Raw genomic sequence first — 20,874 nt, forward strand, 5'->3', positions numbered from 1 at the left:
AACACATCTGAAACCACCCAAAAGGAGAGCTTAGCATCTATCCAGTAAAGTTGGGGTATTATAGGATCAAGCAAGGAGCGGGGAGAAGGCCAATGAGGAGAAATTGTTAGCTTAATGCATCCTCATAGCTAGAAACATTTTGTTTCAATTTCAAAAACATCTTGAGATATAAAATAAAACACCAAAGTTAGCCTTGTTAGCTTTTCTCCTCCCTACATTTTCCTCTGGGCTTATTTGACTTACAGTACAGTGCAAGCTTCTGTCTGTTTACTAAGAAGTAAGTCCTGCTGAGTTCTGTTGGACTTACTCCCATGAAAATGTGCATTGGATGACAGCCTAAACTGCAGACCCATAACCCATTCATGTCTTCATATGACTCAAATATATCCAAATTACTTGGGGGAATAAAGAAGATTTCCAGCCCGATATCAGGAAGTTTTTAATGTTTGATGTTTTAGTACGTTCTGATATATGCTGTGAGCCAGCCAGAGTGTCTGGGGAAACCCAGCGAGATGGGTGGGGTATAAATATTAGTAGTAGTAGTAGTATCCAGAACCCCCACCAGAAACGACGATATCTTTTTGACATCTAGTTTTATTGGGTTTTTATAATACTGTTTAACTGGCGTTTATGTCGGATCTGTTATTCGTATACACTTTTCTTGCCTTTGTGTTGTATTTTTGTATATTGCTTAGATATTTTTTAAAATATTAAGTACATCAGAAAAGCTTTTAAATAAATTAACAATCAAAATCTGAGAAATCTTGTCCAATTAGTTGGTACACCCAGTTTTGCAAACATTAGTTGTTAGCATATTTCCTTCCTCTTGCATAGCTTGGATTCTCAAGCTGCAAGGATGAACCGAACCATCACATACCTAACTCAGCACTCTAGCCTAGGGGTGGAGGTGGCTTATTATCTCTCCCTGCCCCCATCTCTTTCTTTCTCTGGCTGTCCTGATGTTGTTGGACTATAACACCTGGCCACTGGCTATGCTGACTGCAGTTGATGGGAGTTGAAGTTCAACCACCCCTGAAGGGCCACAAGTTCCCTAGCACTGCAGTAGACACATTAGCATAACAACCTACATCCAAGATTTTTCCATCTTGGCACTCAATGTGAGTTATTAGATCTGAACTCCATTTCCCACACAACTTGGGACATCTAAAAAATATATTCTGGAATGGCCTTTGCTGTTACATCTTCCATCATCCAAAAGCTTACAAGTGTCAGGCCTCACGCGACTTAACTCGTTATGTGTTCAGGTTCAATTTATACTGCTGTATAGCAAACCTAGAGTAATGACTCTGCCTGTAGCAGAAGTAGTGTAGATTTTCAGGTACTCCGTAGTTATCAAATAATAATTCTGCCCTCCCACCTCTGAGTGATAGAAAACCGTGATGAAAGAGAGAGAGATGATAAACCATCCCTTTGGACCTCAACCTCATGTAGGGTTCTGGCAAGCAGCAAGATCTGCCTGAGGCATTTGTGATATATACATACAATGCAGACAAAATGTATAACGCGCCACCCATATAAATTACACACACACACAAGCCGAGCAGACAAGCCCAAACTGCAGCCTTGAACAGAGGACGTTCTCACATAACAAGCCACTTCCTATTCAACGGTGGGGGAAATTGGGAGAGTGGTGCATTTGAAAACCTCAGAGGTATAGAATTAAAGAGAGATTTTTGAACAAAGGGGAGAAAGTTTCTCTCTCCTTGACCCTGTTTTGGGATGTTACCCAGCAAGGAACTATAAGCTGCCTCTTTGCTCCAATCTCACTTGAAGCTGCCTCTTCGCTCCAATCTCACTTTTGGGGCCGGGCTGGAGAAATGAAATCCAAATAAATTTACACATGTTTTAATCATAGCTGTCAACGTTTCCCTTTTTTTAAGGGAAATTCCATTATTCTGAATAGAATTCCTTGCAAGAAAAGGGAAAAGTTGATAGCTACGGTTTTAATATCATTGAAATCACTGAGATCAATACAGCCTTTCAAATAAGTTCAGAAACACAACTAGTTTCAATTCCCCCCCCCCCCACCTTCCCATAAACATACCAATGTTAGTTATTTGTGGCATAAAATAAAGAAAAAAACCTCAAGGGAATTCCAGAGAGGTGGCTGTTTACAAGTCTAAATCAGAGTGCATACAGCTGAGTCCTAAAGCACCACTAATTTAAATAAGGCTTAAACACAGTCCTCCCCATGTCTAGTTACTCCAAGACAGCACCAGATTTAGGGTGGTGCAGGCGGTTCTCCTACACAGGGCACTAAGCTGATGGGGTGCAAAACTGAAAAGATCCATGTATGAGAGAAGAATGTGAAGATGGACTCAAAATTAATCCATCGCAATATGAATTGCCTTTCATAGCTCAGCTGGAAGAGCATGAAACTCTTAATCTTGGGGCCATGGGTTCAAGCCTCACATTGGGCCAAAGATTCCTGCATTGCAAGGGGTTGGACTAGATGACCCTCAGGGTCCCTTCCAACTCTACAATTCTATGATTCTATTAAATAGCTTCTATGAATGGTTGCAATTGGGGGGGGGGCAATGGCTAAAATATTTTGATAGTTAAATTGATCTTTTAATTTACTCATTGAAGATACCTGATGGGTGCTTATTTTTATGTTTTACTACAAATATTGTGTATGTGTGTTTTAAATTCTATTTGTGGGGGGGCGGTTATTGGGTTGTTCTTGTTTTTATTTTGATTATGTATTTTGTGTTTTTATATTGTGATTTTATCCTCTGAACCTCCCTGAGACCTGTGGGGGCATCAAATATTGGCCTTGCACAGGGTGCAAAAATTCAAAAGTCCATGATAATTCAGTCTTGGGCACATCTCTCTTTCTCTGGATTGTTCCCAATAAGTTAAGGAATATTATTTATTTCCTTTCATCTTGATCTTACCATTTGCACACAGTGGCATACATGGTTCTCTCATTGCACATTTTTTCCGCCTAATAGCCTTGTGAGGTAAAAAGTCTGAGAGATTCTGACTAGACAAAGATCTCTTCATGGCTAATAGATGTGCCCTCCAATGTTTGTGCCAAAACACTGCATTGGTGCCATGTAGAGAGCCTTTGTCTTTCACTTTCCCCACTGTATGTGCAAAGGATCATAGCTATGTCTGAATTAGCCCAAGCCTAGAGGCCTCCAGTGAAGCATGACCTGACTGGCCTGTGAGAAATGCTTTTCCCTCTGATAATGGTATCTCCTACCTACCCTTGTTGTTAAATGAAAGCTCTTGCTATTTTTGAAGGTAATTAAGACGAATTTCATTTCCTAGTGAATGATGATGAATTACAGCACAGTTAGTTTCTGTCACTCTGAATTTCTCTTGATATCTTGGATACAGCACCATTTATGGAAAAAGCATTCTCAAAGGAAGAAATAATCTATTTGTACATGCATCCCACACAATACTATAGAAAGACAGAGTTAAAGTGGGAAATGTTTTCCCTTGGTGCAGCTGAGCTAAATTCCCCAAATTTAATCATATGTTCCAGAAGGGTTTATTCTTTGAATGTAGAAAAAGTAAAGGACTTCTGACAGTTAAGTCCAGTCACGAACGACTTGGGGTTGCGGCACTCATCTAGCTTTACAAGCCGAGGGAGCCGACGTTTGTCCACAGTCAGTTTTTCCAGGTCATGTAGCCAGCATGACTAAGCCACTTCTGGCGAAACCAGAGCAGCGCACGGAAATGCCGTTTACTTTCCCACCAGAGCAGTACCTATTTATCTACTTGCACTTGGAGGAGCTTTTGAACTGCTAGGTTGGCAGGAGCTGGGACTGAGCAACAGGAGCTCACCCCGTCATGGGGATTCGAACCGCTGACCTTCTGATCGGCAAGCCCAAGGCTCTGTGGTTTAGACCATAGAGCCACCCGCGTCACCCTGTACAAAAAGTAGATTGATGGTATCTGTAGAGATGTGTCCCAAGCAAGTAGGGTAACACAGCACCATACAGTTAAAGCATTATATTACTTTAAACAGTCATGGTTTCCCCCAAAGAATTATGGTACTGTAGTTGAGGGTGTTGAGAGGTGCTTGGAGGCCCCTATTCTCCTCACACCAAAGTTACCTGTGAAGAGGAATTCATTGTCAAACCACTCTAAGAACTTTAGCAACCTCAACAAACTACAGCTCCCAGAATCCTTTGGGGGAAGCTGTGACTGTTTAAAGTGGTTTAAATGTATGGTATGGATGTGGCCTGTATCTACAGCAATACATCTTCTCCATCTCAAAGTTCAGCACTGCTAATGAGCTAATGCTGGCCACCTTTCTGAACTGTCTGCTAGTGTTAACCTTTCTTCTCACCCCATGTGCTCTGTGCTGTTTTGTAATTGGTGGGGTGGCTTTTGGAATATGTCTAGCTAACTCAGCAATCTATAAATTTCCATGAGCGGGATACTAAGTTGCCTTCCAGGAACAGCCAATGCAGCATCAAAAGCTGCCTCACATTCATTTCCTGTTCAAATAGTACTTCCTACCTGATAAATTCCCCATCCAAGGGACCATCCCTTGGATACTGCCAAGGCAGCTGCCTCAGTCTGCCTCGTGGATGGATCAGCCCTGTGTTCACTCTCTTTAAATTGGCCTACAGTTGAATAAGCCAAAGCACTAGTGGCACTCATACAGAAAAAGAAAAAGAATAGGCAATCAAAAATATCTCCATTGCATCTATGAATTCTCACCTCCTCTATTTTTTTAAAAAAAAATCAACTCACTGCAGTTGCTTGATAGTGCCCCATTGTGCAACCCATGGCTACTTGCCATTCATGGTGCTCAAGTTGTGAATTATACTGCAAACTCTTCCTTCCTTCCCTCCCTCCCTCCCTCACATATGGCACACCTCTTCGTATAACAAGTTGAATACAGAGGGATATGGGTCTGGTTGACATGACAAAGCTAAGCCATGATTTGTGTCATCAGCACCCAAGCTCATGGTTAAGGTCTCTCCTTGCTCACCACTAGTTGTAGCCAAGAACAAACCTTGTTTGTAGTTTACAAGGAGAGACCTTAACCATAAGCCCATGCTCAGACAACATACTAAGCATGACACAAGAGTAAAAAGGACTGAGGAGGAGCTCTCTGGGAGTGCACAAGTTGACATAGTCTTGGTAAACCATAGGGGAGACACAGGGAGAGGAGAGGGCAGAGGAGTTCCATAGTGCACCTAAAAGTATTTGCCCTAGCAGAACCAGATACCCCACTACATTCTCTTCAATGTTGAAATAGATCTAGCTGCAAAATGTTCATGGCCTTCCACTTGTAAGCAGCAAATCAGGCTACCAGTTACAAAATGAAGGTGTTCACTCTATGAGATCCAGTTGCTTCCTAAGACTATGCAAATGTCTTCAATCTATCCTGGCAGTTTATCACATTCAACTGTCATCACAAGGCCTTCAACGCCTTGCTTTCCATTAAAAGGTTTTAACGTATTAGCTATTATCTGTACTCTGAAGTCAGTGTCTCTGCAATGTAAAGATTGGCTCTCTCTTTTCCCCTCACATTTAAAGAGCTGGCAATTTGGGGCTCTCTAAGTTGTATATCACACTGATCTGTGGTATCTCTGAGGTAATCCAGACCCAAACTTTACCCATACTCATCTGTGATTGATTCCATGGGGAATTACAAGCTAGAAATGGCAGAGGGTTTTCTTCCCCTTCCCTCTCCTCTTTCTCCCTGCCATGTTTTCTGCCCTGTCTTTGGACCTATGATGCACGTTGTAGCTTTAAGAAAAATGAAACCACAACCTTAAAAGAGAGAGAGATAAAATTTCCCAAGGCTTTGAGGGTGGTATCTTAGCAAAAGGAAAGACTGGAAGATATGATCCACTGTGGGTTGCTGAATCAATAAAAATAAATGATGGTGCCTTTTTTTGCTGCAGCGTCCTATAATGCATGATAGAGGACTCTTAAATCATATCACCGCCAGCTAGTGGAGATCGTATTTATTCTAAACCGACTTATATAGAGATAAAGCTCAGGCTTCTGTTATTTTAAGCAAGCAAGATGTCTTCTCTAGTGGGAATGCCTGTTTACCTGAAGCAGGGCCATCTAGCAGTCCTAGCAAAGATACTATGGGGAACAATTGGAGCCTAGCAGAGGAAATGATTAGATAACGTAGTAGGTTTTTTTCAGATTCTAAATTCTGGGCTTTGGGATACTTGCAAGCTGTTTTCCTCCTTGCCGTGTTTGTTCATAATACCTTGGGATTTTACCCAGATTTCCCCTGTGTTTTGCTGTGAGCTTTAAGAAGACTGAGTAATATTCCCTGCATCTCCTGAAAGATTATCTCACCCTGACTTATGTCTGATAATTATAAATAATACCAAGCTTTTGTGTAGAGCCTCTTCCATGAGTTGATGAAAGGGAATTTGTAATCTAAATTCTCAGCTGGCTTGCCCAATAACTTAGTAATTGTGACTGCATTCAAAACTACACTGTGAGAATGCCAAAGAATTCTGTTTATCGGTGCTGGTAGAGTGGTATTTTGAGTGATTTACTAAGAAGCTAATACTGCCTGTCAAGAATGTTTGGGGCCATTTCACAGTTTGCTAACCTGAATCAACAATTCTTCTTTAGTGGTTTTTAGCTACACACATCTTAGAGCCTCATGATTTCTTTTAAAAATGCCTATAGGTACCTTTTATTTCAGTAGCTAAAAGACTGCCTACAAAAGTTTATGTCACAATAAGGCCCCATCTGCTTTATACATTTGAAGCTGTGTCATAACACATTAAACAGTCATGGCTTCTCCCAAAGAATCCTGGGAAATGTAGTTTATTAAGAGTACTGTGTGTTGTTAAATAGGTGCGTTTCCCTCACAGAGCTACAACCCCCAAAGTTCATTGGAAACAGCAATTGATTGTTAAACCCCTCTGAGGACTATACCTCAGTGGGGGGAATATGATGTTTATATAACTTTTTGTATGTTTACCATATTTATAACATAAAAATACATGCTTTCAGCAAGAAGACAACAGTACATTTTGTCCCTGATGAAAAAGGGCTGGAAGAATCTATTTTGTTTTCCACATTCATTTCCCTTTGGTATTTTTTATTAGGTTTTTTCCCATACACTGCCTGCTTGGAAGTTGGATTCATTCTTTCCGCAGTCCCTTTACTAATTATACTTTGTAAATATGTGGCCAGCCCTGTAGATGAGCTATGTTAATCTCTGTGCTGATAAAGCAGGATTTTTGAGAACAGAGATGGTTCCAATGTATGGGATCAGCAGTGACTGCATCTCAGTAGTCTATCCAAAGTGATCAAACATCTCTTCCCCTAATAACCATATATCCTTGATACATGAGACTAACTGTCTTTGACTTGACACTTCTTAGTTGTCTCTGAAGTTCTTCATCATGCCTCAGAAGGAGTTGAATGCATTTACACTCTAATTTGTTAGAAACAAAGAGCCATCTATCTCGGTGCATGGATATATGCAAAGCATTTCTCCAATTTAAAGTTGGCAGGAACACAAGGAGAGTTTAATGAACTAAAGTAATTTTCCTTCCGTGTAAAATTTTACGAGCATGAAAGGTCTGCACAGCTACTGAATGTGCTCAGAGGCTTCCAAGCTGTCTGGTAATTTATAGATTTGTGGATCTCCAGTAATTCTTCTCTACAGAAGGAAACCCCTGGGGTTTCATGTTTGCCTTGAAGGGAAGTGACCACAATGATCCCAAGGTTTTCACTGAAACTCAGTCTTTCTGTGTGAAAGTGAAGACTTCCAGGCACCTAGCAGTGGTGGAGCTTGGACTTAAAATTTCAGCGGCACCCTGTACAATGCCAAAATTGAGCACCACCACCCCATCTGTCACCTTCCATTGTTTGTCATTGTTGAAGCGCCCCCTACAGCACCCTCTCAGCTCAGCACCCAGTGTGGACAAACCAGTTGCACTCCCCTAAATCTGCCTATGTACCTAAGTTCTCAAGGTCCATTAACTCCTTTTGGTGCTTACAAATGGGAAAGAAAATGTTTGGGGTAGTAGACTACTCATAAGAAGGGCAATCTAAATGTCTACTTGCTTTGACATTTTATATGCTGCCTTTTATCCTGGACAGATTATCTGAAGGACAGCAAAGATTATTCATATGTGTTGCCCTTAGTTGGGGGTGGGGGTGGGGACTTCGTTCATTGGTGTTTTCTACAACACTGCAAATTGCAATTGAGAGAAGACGATCCACTGCACAATGTAAGGGGCTAGATAATGCCAGTGCTCCAAGAGCATAACACTTCCAGAAGTAACCAGAGACAGGCATTCCCTCGCAGGGGCGGGGAATAGAAGCACTAAATCCCGCTGTAATTACCTCAAGAGTTTTCAGCTTGAATTTGAATAGGAGGCTAGAAATAACACGTGATCTGCTTTCTGTGCAGTAAACAAAACATTTTATGGTCTGGGTGCCATGGAGGGCCACCTGATTACTGTTATTTAGTCATTGTTAGGGGGTTCACATAAAGAAAAAACCCAGATATTGCACTGTTTGCACAGCAGCACCTGATCCAAGAATTGTGCCCCCGAACTGTCTGCAATATTCCAAGGGATACAGAGATGCTCTTCTCAAACTAAGCAATAAAGGTGCTTGGGAAAATCTTAGCAATGTGTTTTCTAACTATCCAACCTAGTGATATATGGCTTAGGCCCAGGTTGTCCGAAGGATTGTATTCTTCCACATGAGCCTGCCCTGAGATCTTTGTAGGAAGCCCTTCTCTAATTATAAATAAATATAATAGTAGGAATAACAGTGTAACTAGAGTGGGGACTATCTGCCTCTTTGGGGATTGCCAAAGAGTTTGAATCTATTATATGTTAAAATTTGTTAAACTGAATGTGAAGGGGGGACATTTAGTTAGGGTGAATGCCTCAAATGCCTTGCTCTTCTCGGTCTTTTTATTCTTTTGATCCCTGGCTTGGTGGCTCTGTGATTAAAAATGGAATCATCTACCATTCACACACACCCCGTGCAAAAAGCAGTGCTGCTAGTAATTTTGCAATCAAAACCTGCCAATCAAAACCTAAACTGCAGAGAGGCTTTTTGCAGTGGCAAGCAACATTAAGTTTTGCTCAAGGCAAACCAGTTGTCTGACCCACCATCATAGGGCAGGAATTGGCAATGAGTGAGAAGTGGGGAGAGGAGAGTCCACTAGACTTTGTAAAATGGTCACAAAAATTGCATGATCAATACAATAAATGCTTGTATTGCCAAGGATGCTTTAGAAAAGAAATGTTTGTCAATAATTTTGCTGGAGGGAAGGCAGGAGAAGAAAAAGCCTCCGAACAAATCAGTTGAGGAAGCAAATGTTGGCAAAGCAATGCTATGCACCTGGAATGGGTACACATTCAGCCTTTCCCATACCAAGCTTCAAACAAGAGCCTAATGCCTGCAACAATAAGCCTCTGGACTGCAAGAAGATCAAACCTATCCATTCTGAAGGAAATCAGCCCTGAGTGCTCACTGGAAGGACAGATCATGAAGCTGAGGCTCCAATACTTTGGCCACCTCATGAGAAGAGAAGAATCCCTGGAAAAGACCCTGAGGCTGGGAAAGATGGAGGGCACAAGGAGAAGGGGACGACAGAGGACAAGATGGTTGGACAATGTTCTCGAAGCTACCAATATGAGTTTGACCAAACTGCAGGAGGCAGTGGAAGACAGGAGTGCCTGGCGTGCTCTGGTCCATGGGGTCACGAAGAGTTGGACACGACTAAATGACTAAACAACAAGATAGCAAGCCCTCCCATCCATCCTCATTCTCAGCAAATGTGAAACTGAGACAGCCAGTGTGTTACTGCGATTAGGGCGTTGGACCAGGACCTGGGAGGCCACGAGTTCAAATCCCCACTCAGACATGAAGCTCCCTGGATGACCATGAGCCAGTTGCCAACTCGCAGCCAGACCTACCTAGCAAGGTTGTTGTGAGAATAATATGGAGGCCAGAATGCTATGCACACCACCCTGAGCAACTTGGAGAAACGATGGGACATAATTCCACTAATAAAATAAATGAATGGCTATCTCTTGATGCTTATCCACACCTATATGTGGTTTGAAGCCACCATGTGCTGCAGTAGTGCTGGCAATGGGAGGCAGATGCTAGCTGGCTGAGGGCGACAAAGAGGTGTTAGAGGGCAGGGCTGTGTGGGTCTTCTGGCCTTCTTGCTAAGCTAGTCTATAACCCTTAGCCGAGCTGGAGAGTGCTATCCTTTTGCCAGTGCTGAAGTAAAATTCACCTGCCAATCCAGTTGCCATGTGTGTTCGGAATGAGAGGTGCCATCTTGTCCTTTGCCTCAGGCATCAAATGCATTGGGACACCCCTGTCCTAAAGTTTATTTATGCCAAAAGACCATGGATAAGCTGTTCCACCAGTGGCCCCCAAACTTTCCCCCTTACTTGATAATTGCTGAGGGTTCTGATGAACCACATATAGATTTTGCTGCCAACTGTAGCTACTGTAATTTTTTAAATTTCATTTTAATTTATATGCCACTTAATTGAAAAACAACCCCTAAGCAGTTTACCAAAAAAAATGAAACAGAACATTAAAATTCCCAGCTAAAAATGATTAAAAACTAGTATCTAAAAGCATTTAAAAGATGAATGTGCTCTGCTAGCCAGTGCTGCTAGTGAGGAAGAGAGCCAGTGTAGTGTAGTGGTTAAGACCGGTAGACTCGTAATCTGGGGAACCGGGTTTGCGTCTCCGCTCCTCCACATGCAGCTGCTGGGTGACCTTGGGCCAGTCACACTTCTTTGAAGTCTCTCAGCCCCACTCACCTCACAGAGTGTTTGTTGTGGGGGAGGAAGGGAAAGGAGAATGTTAGCTGCTTTGAGACTCCTTAGGGTAGTGATAAAGTAGGATCTCGAATCCAAACTCCTCTTCTGCTGCTATTTGCTGCATGATTTTAATTGTATTTTTACAGATATGTCATGGGCCATCTAGTCGTCTATGGAGCCACCGATTTGGAAGCCCTGTTTTAGGTATTCAGTAGAAATCTATCACTTGGCGCCATAGCATGTAATATTTCTGCCTCCGATATTATAGAAATTACCGGCAATACAATAGAAAATACATCTTTAAAATGAGCCCTGTTTTGTTCCTGTGGCCTGGCTGAATGCAGTGCACTTGTTCCCCTAATAAGAGCGTTTTGTCGGTTCCTCAGGTGACAAGAAAGGCATTCGTATAGAAGGAGAACATGGCCTCTTGGCAGAGGTACAAGAGAGGAAATCTTTGCCAGAATTAGCATAGTTGCTGTACAAAACTACCTGTCTTTTTAATCTGAATATTTGCCAAAAGAGAGGAGGGGGAAGAGAGAGGTTTTTCAATAGCTACTTGCAAATTTTGACCTTGTGGAAAATATGTTGAAAGATTTGTCCTTGCAAGGCGGGGGCAGGGGAGGTTACAATTTTGGGTGCATGTGTATTAGGGGAAACACGCTGCCTTTTACAACAAAATGAAAGCATTTTGTTTCCATGCAGAGTTATGATTTTCTTCGCCTTCTTTTAAAAATTCTGCTCATCTGTTTTCAAGCCAAGCAAATAAGACAAATACATTTCTTTCTACTTAAAAGATCTCTCGTGTTAGTAACGTCTGCTGCTGCGGGAGATGTGAAACAGCACAGTTAAAGCTGTCATGGGCAATTTTTCTTACACACTTAAGTGCTTTGTTATTTTAAAGAGAGAAAGAATAGGAGCACACACACACACATCCAAAAAGGATGCTGAATTCAAAGCAATGCTAATGCAGCATTACGGCTGAGCATTTCAATGCTGAGCAAGGTGAAAGAGGCAGAACTGTGGGTTCCTGCCCTGCATATGCTTATTTAAACACATAAATAGGGACAAGGAAAGTGAAGTGATGATGGCTCTGAGTGAATCTGTGAAATTGGGATTCAAGTATTATGTGTGACCTTGGATCATGCACACGCTTTCACTCAGCATAATCTACCCTTCGTCTGCTGCTATCCCAAGAATGCTCCATTTGTACAAGCATTGTATCGGTATGGCAGATAGAGAGAGAATGTATTTTGCAGAGGTACAGGCTGCATCGCTGCCACAGGTACTGTGTTCTGCAGGTAAAAGGGTAGCCAACATGGTGCCCTTAGCAGTTGTTGAAACAAGCCAGCATAGTCAATGGTCAGGATTGATGGGAAATGTAATGTAGGACATGATGTTGGCTACCTCTGCTCTAGATCTTCCACCACTACAAGGGGTTCCTGGGGTATAAGTTATTGTTGTAGCTATGTGCTGTAGCAATTCTTTGGTCTCCACCCTCCATATACCAGCACTGGTACAGATATCACTAGAAAATTCTGGTATGTCTCTCTTGTGGTACCCCTCCCTCTTATTGTCCTCCCCCTGTCTGTCCCGTTCAACTAGGGATGGGCAAATACAGTGGTGCCTCGCAAGACGAAATTAATTCGTTCCGCAAGTCTCTTCGTCTTGCGAGTTTTTCGTCTTGCGATGCACGGTTTCCCATAGGAATGCATTGAAAATCAATTAATGCGTTCCTAGGGAAACCGCCTTCAGACCAGGTCCGGGGACAGTCTGGCGGGCGGCATTTTAAAATCGCCCCGGGACAGTGGAGGACTTCTCCGCTGTCCGGGGCGATTTAAAAGCCCCTGGGAAGGCAGGCAGGGGGGACAAAGACTTTTGCCCCCCGCCCGCCTTCAGAAGAGGTCCTGGACCTCTTCTGAAGGCGGGCGGGGGGCGAAATTCTTTGCTCCCCCCCCCCCGCCTGCCTTCAAAAGCCCTCCGGGACAGGCAGGCAGGGGGGAGCAAAGACTTTCGCCCCCCGCTCGCCTTCAGAAGGTGTTCCCGCCCCGCCGCCCGGCTTCAGAGCACCGTTCCAAAGCCGGGCGGCGGCGGGAGGTGTTCCCGCCCCACCGCCCGGCTTCGGAGGAGCCTTCCGAAGCCCGGCGGCGGGTGGAGGTGTTCCCGCCCCACCGCCCGGCTTCGGAGGAGCCTTCCGAAGCCCGGCGGTGGTGGGAGGAGGTGTCCCCGCCCCACCGCCAGGCTTCGGAGGAGGTCCGAGGACAGTGGGGAAGACGCGCTGCACTTCCCCGCTGTCCCTGAGATTTCCCTATGGGCTGTCGTCTTGCAAAGCAAGCCCATAGGGAAATTCATTTTGCGAAGCGCCTCCAAAACGGAAAACCCTTTCGTCTAGCGGGTTTTCCATCTTGCGAGGCGTTCGTCTTGCGGGGTACCACTGTATCTCAGTTTCGGATTCTTTGAGTTTCTTATTTTGCCCCCCAGCCTCCACTTCACATTTCCAAATCAGTTTGCAATTAAAAAAATAAATTATGAAAATATTTTAGGGTGCATTTTTAATATACAGATTTCACATTCAATTTTGCCTGATATACTGCATTTTTATATTTTATCTTTACTCACATATGCATTTTATGATCATTTCCACCTAAAATATGTATTTTTGTAGACAATGGAAAATGGCACTGCAAAATTCAGTGAATATGCAAGTTTCAAAGGGCAGCTGCATGTCTCTGGTCAGATATTGACTCATGAATTTGCATTAAAATGTGATCCAAATCAGATTTATCTCCCATCTCTGTCTTCAACGCTTAGGCATGCTTAATCCAAGACAGAACAGAACTGTTCTACCTCAGAGTGGAATTATTAAAAGATTGTGAGGGTTTTATGAAAGACCCATAAGGTGTTATGATGATGTTGAGCCATAAAGAACAACGGTTGGTTGCTTCCATACAAGCAAATTTATTGCCATGAAGGAATGTAAATCCACTCCTTGCCATCCTGTCACAGATTTTCAGCATTTCAGAGCAAGGTACAGCATGTCCTACTTGCTCTCTCCTTGTGACTTCACTGCTTATTCCTATGTAGGTGATGCCCATTCAACTCATTTGCCAAATCCTTCACCAGGTGAGGAATTTACTGAACTGGTAAGATGACTGAAGTTAATGCCAAGAACAGAGGAACCAAATGGTAGATTGGTTCTGTAACTAAGCAAGGGCAGTGCTACTTTTTAAGTGTGGATAAGCTGTAATGAGAAGAGTCCCTGAGTTTTTCCTGGAGAAATAAAGGACACACCACAAACCCTCAATGAATGCTAGAGAATTTGGAGGCTTTGAGGACACATTGAACCTAAAAAAAAACAAAAAACAAAACCACTTATACTAAAGGAAAAGTAGTGGGCATTCTTACAGTCTGCTATGTCCAGATTCTGAAATAAAAACAGTGCCCCCATAGGGCCTAACATTATTTTGGTGTTGGGGGAGCTTCTATATTGTCACTACTTCCTATGTCAATACCAGTAACATGAAGGTTTCAGGTCACATGTGAGGAGCCCTTGCCATGGTTTCTCACCAAATCATGCCCAGCTTCATTCCTTCCAGAAACTGTTGCAATGTAAGTAAATAAATAAATAAATAAATTATTATCTATACCCCACCCATCTGGGCAGCTCCCAACAGAATATTAAAAACGCGATAAAACATCAAACATGAAAAACTTCCCTAAACAGGGATGCCTTCAGGGGTGGGGAACACAATATAGACTCCTCCACCATGGGTAATGCTTCTTGCATGCAGAGGCGTACCTAGGCTCCCTTGCACCCTTGACAAGGAGCTGTATCAACGCCTTCCGCGCCCCCCCCCCCAAAAAAGAAAACCAAAGTCTGTAGAGGAAAAAATGACGTAATTCAATAATCACAAATTACTCTTAAACTGGGTCTTTACAGCACAAGCCTATGAATGTCCACTCAAAATCCCAGCAAGTTCAATGGGGCTTACTCCGAGGACAGAGTGTACACAAGATGGCAAGGCTTCTGACAATGCCTCACTTGCCTTTTCGTTACTCCAAAAGACACCAGCAGAAAGGCACTAACATCCATCCTGTGCACACTTTACTTGAAGGTAACCCCATGTAAGTCAATGGCCCTTGCTCTGTGGAGTAAACTTCCAGCAGTGCACGTGCTGAAAATTGGTCATGGTGGAAAGATACCAGGGAAAAGCAATATGTCTGAGGTAAATTAAGAGCCTTGCCTGACATTTCTCAGTCACCACATCAGCTGAAAGGCTGCTCTCAGGACAAGCAGGAGGAGCCAGAGAACAGGGAGCAGCAGCCACACTAGGATGGAGGGCCAAATATCAGTGTCCTTATGGGGAGTTCCACTGCACAAACTAACCACCAGACAACTAGGCAGGGGGCTCTGCAGGGCTGCTGCGACAGACCACACCAGCTTCCCGATTCCTCACCCAGTGTTGAGAGGCACCATTTTTGTGCCCTTGCCCGCACACATGGCAGAGGCTAACCCCTAGGTACACCCCGCTTGCATGACTCTAGCACAGGCATCCCCAAACTCGGCCTTACAGCTGTTTTGGGACTACAGTTCCCATCATCCCTGACCACTGGTCCTGTTAGTTAGGGATGATGGGAGTTGTAGTCCCAAAACAGCTGGAGGGCCAAGTTTGGGGGTGCCTGCTCTAGCAATACAAGAAGGATCTGTCCAGTCCCAAGTGGTCGTGTAACAGGACAAAATAAAGGGATCTAAGAGGCAAACCAATCAATATCTTCTTACACGGATTTCCTGCCATGCATGCCTCACATATTGCACAATACTTTGTGTTCCTTGCCTCTCTAAGTGCTGAAGCGTTGAGACATTCTCAGAAAGAGACAAGGAGTAGCAAGGCGGAGACCACAGGTGCAAACGGAGTGTGCTTGGGAGCATAGGCGAAGCAGTCCATATGGGCTGAGCAGCCTTTGCAGACCCAAGTGGGAGGAAGGAAGACAAGCAAAAAGTAATGCAGTCCAACTAAAATGCTGACACAGTAACACCTGACACTTTTCTCTCTCTAAAAAAAAAGACACAAAGCCCAACAAATTTCAGACAAAGAAAAGGCAGGATGTGGGGGGGCCAGCCAGGGGAAGAAGCTTCCCCATTTCTACAATTCTTTTTTTAAAAAAATAATAATAGAATAGGCAACAGCTGCATTAACTGGAATCCAGATTATCTTGGATATTCAAAGCAGAATCACAAGAAGGGACAAAATCCCACTCCATCCCCTGGGGGGAAGGAATGCTAACTGTACTTTTAATTCCCTTTTTCTGTGGCTGTTCACAAGATTTTTCAACCATAGGAGTGAGTGGCAGCACAAGTGCAGGTAGAGAGGGAAGCAGTGCAAGAACCTGCTCTGATCCCTCTGCCTCCAGCACACAGGACAAACTTCCTCCATCTCTGAAGATGATGCAAGTGTTCAGCGAAAGGGGAGGGGCAGCTTTGCAGCTTGCCAATGAGGTCAGCGCTTGCCCATTTGCTCAGCATTAACGATCACTGAGAAGTATTTTACATGGGGGCAGGCAGCAGTGAGGATTCTGAAATAAATGAGTCAAGCTAACTCTCAGGCTCCTGTGAACCCTTACACAGAAGCTTTATTCTTCCTATAGCTCTTTCTTCCTGGAAATGCACAAAAGAGAATGCAGTAGGAAGGATGGAAGGGGAGGTTGCCCGATTCCTACTGATACTCCCCAAGGCTTTCTACTGCCTACCTGTTATCCTTAGAACAGCTAATGAACAGCAGGGGAACAACAGAAGCTGCTGATGGCCATAAATTGCTGAACACATTCTGGGAGACAGTAACATCACTGATCAAGAGGAAGACAACTGCAAAAGCCAAAAGTATTGATAAAACTATCAGGCGAGGCAGTTTGCCTTTGTTCTTTCTGAACATAAGCTACCTTTACAAGATCTAGGGGGTTCAATCCAGTCTTTCCCCTGCTTAGAATTAGATCCACAGAAATCAATGGAAGTTAGTTATGACTAACCAAGTCTCACATACTTTAAACATGTCTAAGGCTGCAGTCTCAGCCACATCTAATCAGAGTTAAATCCCACTGAATTGTAGATCACAGAACTGTAGAGCTGGAAAGGCTCCAAAGCCCCTGTAATGCAGGAATCTCAATTAAAGGATCCATGACAGATGGCCATCCAACCTCTTCTCCAAGAAAGGAGACTAAAGCACCTTCCATGCCACTGCTGAACAGCTCTTACCATTAGAAAGTTATTCCTGATGTTTAGTCAGAATCTCCTTTATTGTGACTTAAAGCCTACTCTCCAAAGCAGAAGAAAACAAGCTTGCTTCATCTTCTATGCAACAGTCCTTAGATATCTGATGATGGCTATCATCTCTCTTCTCAGTATCCTCTTTTCCAGGTTAACATACCAAACCCCCTCAATTATTCCTCATAAGGCCTGGCTTCCAGACCCTGTTTCATGCTGGTTGCCCGCTTCTGCACACGTTCCAATTTGTCAATATCCTTCTTAAATTGTGGCACCCAGAACTGGACACAGTACTCCAGATCTAGTCTGACCAAGGCAGAATATAGTGGTACTATTACTTCCCTTGATCTGGACTTTGATTCTGCTGATGCCAGGTTCCCACTACTTCCACTTCGTTAATCAGTTCTTCCCTATTTGTGAGGACCACACTCAAAGAGATGATCCCCTTGTTGCTTCTTCTGAGAAATGTAATTGTTCATGAGGCAATGGAGGAATGTCCCGAACTCCCCACCTCTTGCTAATGTGAGAGGATTTAAAGGAGAGAGGGGAGGCGGAATGCATAAATGAAGGCTTGCCATACCTTATTCCCAATCTTCAGCTTACTCCCAAACTTCAGCTTCCAGCATGGTTTTCAGTGTTCCTAAAAGCATAGCACTGGAGAATACAGTGGCTTAAAAACTCTCCTTTCATACTGATTGGGTGATTCTAGGGTACTGGAGACAGGGACTCTGCTGCAGAAATAGTAGCAGGGCTTTGGCACACCCTGACCCCAGTCCCCCACAACACTGAGCACCAGTAGGGCTGTGCTGAAGGCACCTTAGGTACCTGTGGATGCCAGCCTGACCATACCTCAACTGCTAATTTGAAACCAACCCTAGATCATGACTGGAGATTGTGTTGTAACATTCGTCCCCATCCCCCATCCCTCATCCCCCCATCCCCGCTTTGGAGCAAACTATACAAGGTGACATCAGGTCATCAGGCCTGTGGAAGCAGCCTCTGATAAGGTTGCTTTCAACAGTATCTAGGGTGCTCTTAAAACACCTACAGCCCAGCCTTTATAATATATCATGCTGAATTTATATTGAAACGAAAAAATCATTAAGAAAGCAATTCAAGCGGAAAGAGCTAGGAAACTTGACAAACATTTTTTATTTTTCGCTTGACAACATAGCATTTGCTGTAACGGAGGTGCTGCTGATTAAATAAGCGATCCAAATGCACATAATAAACCTGTAATTTTATTGGCTAAGAGCTATGGAGCAATTTAAAATACATGAATTGCTGTGTTAAGCAAACTACAGCCCATGTACAATACTCATGAATTACAGGGCCTGGCAAAGAGCTGACCAGTTGCCAAGCGCAGCCTTTTATAAAACAACGATGAACATCAGTGCAGCACAATAGAAAGCAGGGGTGCAAGAGACTCATTAGCTCATCCAGACCATCTCCATGGAAAAGCCGGAATTGTTCCCAATAGGACAGTTTTTAATGCTTTGTACACTCTAGCCTATCTTTTAGAAGCCCCAAATGAAGGCATTCCTCCCATTTGGGAAGATGGTTCAGCATTTTTCCCCTCATAGAAAGTCAGTGGAAAGATGCAGTCCATGTTCATGGGAATGTTTACCTGGGCATTAGTGCAGGTGTTTCATTCTTGTAGAATAAGCTTGGGGTTTAAGGTAAATGAGAGAAGGCCGAGGTGATTGTAAAGATAACCATCTAGAAGAGGCCGTCCCAGTAGGATTGGTGTCTATCCTTCCATAATTCCAAGCAATTTAAATGATTTCTCCTTGCAAATCCATCCCAATGCATGCAAATAAAATCGACAATAGGATTTTAGAATGTCATTACTTCACAGCCATTATTTGGCATTGCAGTTTACTGTTCAGTTGTCCAGTGTTTGACATTTGAAAAATATATGATTAACGACTGGATTTTTTAGCCTGTTTGGTCTCACTGGATTCCTCTCCTCAGGCAGAGGAGGTATATTCCTCAGGCGTGTTCGATTGTGGTATTTTTGAAAATTCAAAGTTCAAAATGAACCCATTTGATACATAAGTGTTTTCTGTCAAGAATCAAATTTACACACTAGAAAGGGAGTTAAAGATATCCAGGTATGTTCATGCATTCTGTTTTTCAGGCGTTCTTAGGGCCATGGCATGGCAATAGTGAGATGCTGGCTCCTCTTCCCCCTTTCTCCTGAGCCTATATAGGCCCCCATTGGTTTCCAAACAAAACTGAAGCTATTAATGTTTGCTTCTTTTACCTATGATGACCTACAACAAAACCCTAGAATTAAAAATCAAAGGCATTCCACACACAACAAATGTTCTGCTGGAAGAACAAAATTCAATAAGACCCCAACAGGCTAGAGACGTGAAAACTGCTTCTTTCAAAAAAGAAAGAAAATAAAAAGGTGGAACATATATCAGATTTATTTAGATTTGGCTTAAAAGCAGACAAACAGAAAAAATGACCAATAACATGTGTACACCTTTCATGTTCCCAATACAATCTAAAGGACCTATTCACATCTGGCAGCATAAGAGCCTTGCTGGATCAGAACAAAGGCTTGCCTAGTCCTGTTTCCCACAATAGCCTATGGAAAGCTCATAAGCAAGACCTGTGGGATAACAGCCAGTTCCTACTGTTGTTCCCTAGTAACTAGTATTCAAAGAATATTGCCTTTGCCCTAGGAAGGGTAGTCTAACCTTTCATGCCAGATGGACCGCAAAAGCATTTGAACATAGAACCCATGAGCCACACATTGCCTTGTTGTGCAGGGGATGGGGAGAAAGGCCAAAATTTGACACACACACACACACACACACACACACATACCCAACCCTCACATTGCCTTCCCAAAGCCAGCTAAGCAAGGCACCTGGCTTTGGGAAGGATCTGCAAGGTCCTAGAGCCCTGCCACCTCCTTCCCAAAGCTGGGAGATTGCTAACTGGGCTTTGGGAATGAGGTCCCTAAGACCCTTCCAGAACCCTCACGCCTCCTTCACAAAGCCCAGCACCTGCTTACCCAGCTTTAGGAAGGCAGTGCAATAGCTGTGCGGAAGGCGTCAAATGTTGCTGAGGGCTGTCAAGCTTCCAAAAGGGTACCAGTTTACACCTGGAAGAGACCAGATAGTTTGTTCTGTCTCTATAAGTAAATCACAAATGACCAACAGAGGTATGTGTGGAGTCACACTGGTGAGCTAATATCCTATGTGAGTTTATTTGTCAGGCTATGAACATTAAGAAGAGTCCCACTGGATCAGGCCAAGCAGATTCCCACAAGCAAAACTTGGGTGCAACAGCACTCTCCTCATTTGTGACTTCCAGCTACTGCTATTCAGAATAAAGCTGTCTTGGACAGTGGAGGTAGAACATAGCCATAAGGTAAGAACAGTGCTTATGAAGGTCTTTCTCCATTGATCCGAGATACTCAAATGTTCATGGATATTAATTTTGCTGTGATCATTCAGTACTGCTCGAGCGATTCTTCATGCCTTCTGCTAGGTGTATTAGATGTTAAGGATAAACAGGAGCACTTTCTACTGGCAGAACTAATTTATTTTCTGGAGCAAATAAGCCACCTGAAATGAAGGATGGCATTCTTTGGCAGAGGTTGCAGGAAAAACATTAGATGTGGCAACCACCATGTCGGAAGCACTACACTGCAGGGGGAAAGAAGAAAACGGCCAGATAATGAAATTACAGAACATTGAGAATGTCACAGAATGGCAGCAGACGGACATCATTCACAAATTATATGAGGCATTAACATGCTGATATCCCATTCAAGTGACAAAGATGGCAGCAGAAACTGTAAATAGT

At 43.4% G+C, this 20,874-nt stretch overlaps 1 protein-coding gene across 1 annotated transcript in view; it reads right to left on the minus strand.

Moving 5' to 3' along the window:
* SORCS3 (sortilin related VPS10 domain containing receptor 3) overlaps nucleotides 1-20,874 on the minus strand; it is a 428,038-nt gene that overhangs the window by 286,170 nt on the left and 120,994 nt on the right. The gene's annotated exons all lie outside the window — the stretch shown is intronic.

The sequence above is a fragment of the Podarcis liolepis genome, assembly GCF_965112155.1.
Source record: "Podarcis liolepis genome assembly, chromosome: 5".
Classification (NCBI taxonomy): domain Eukaryota; kingdom Metazoa; phylum Chordata; class Lepidosauria; order Squamata; family Lacertidae; genus Podarcis; species Podarcis liolepis.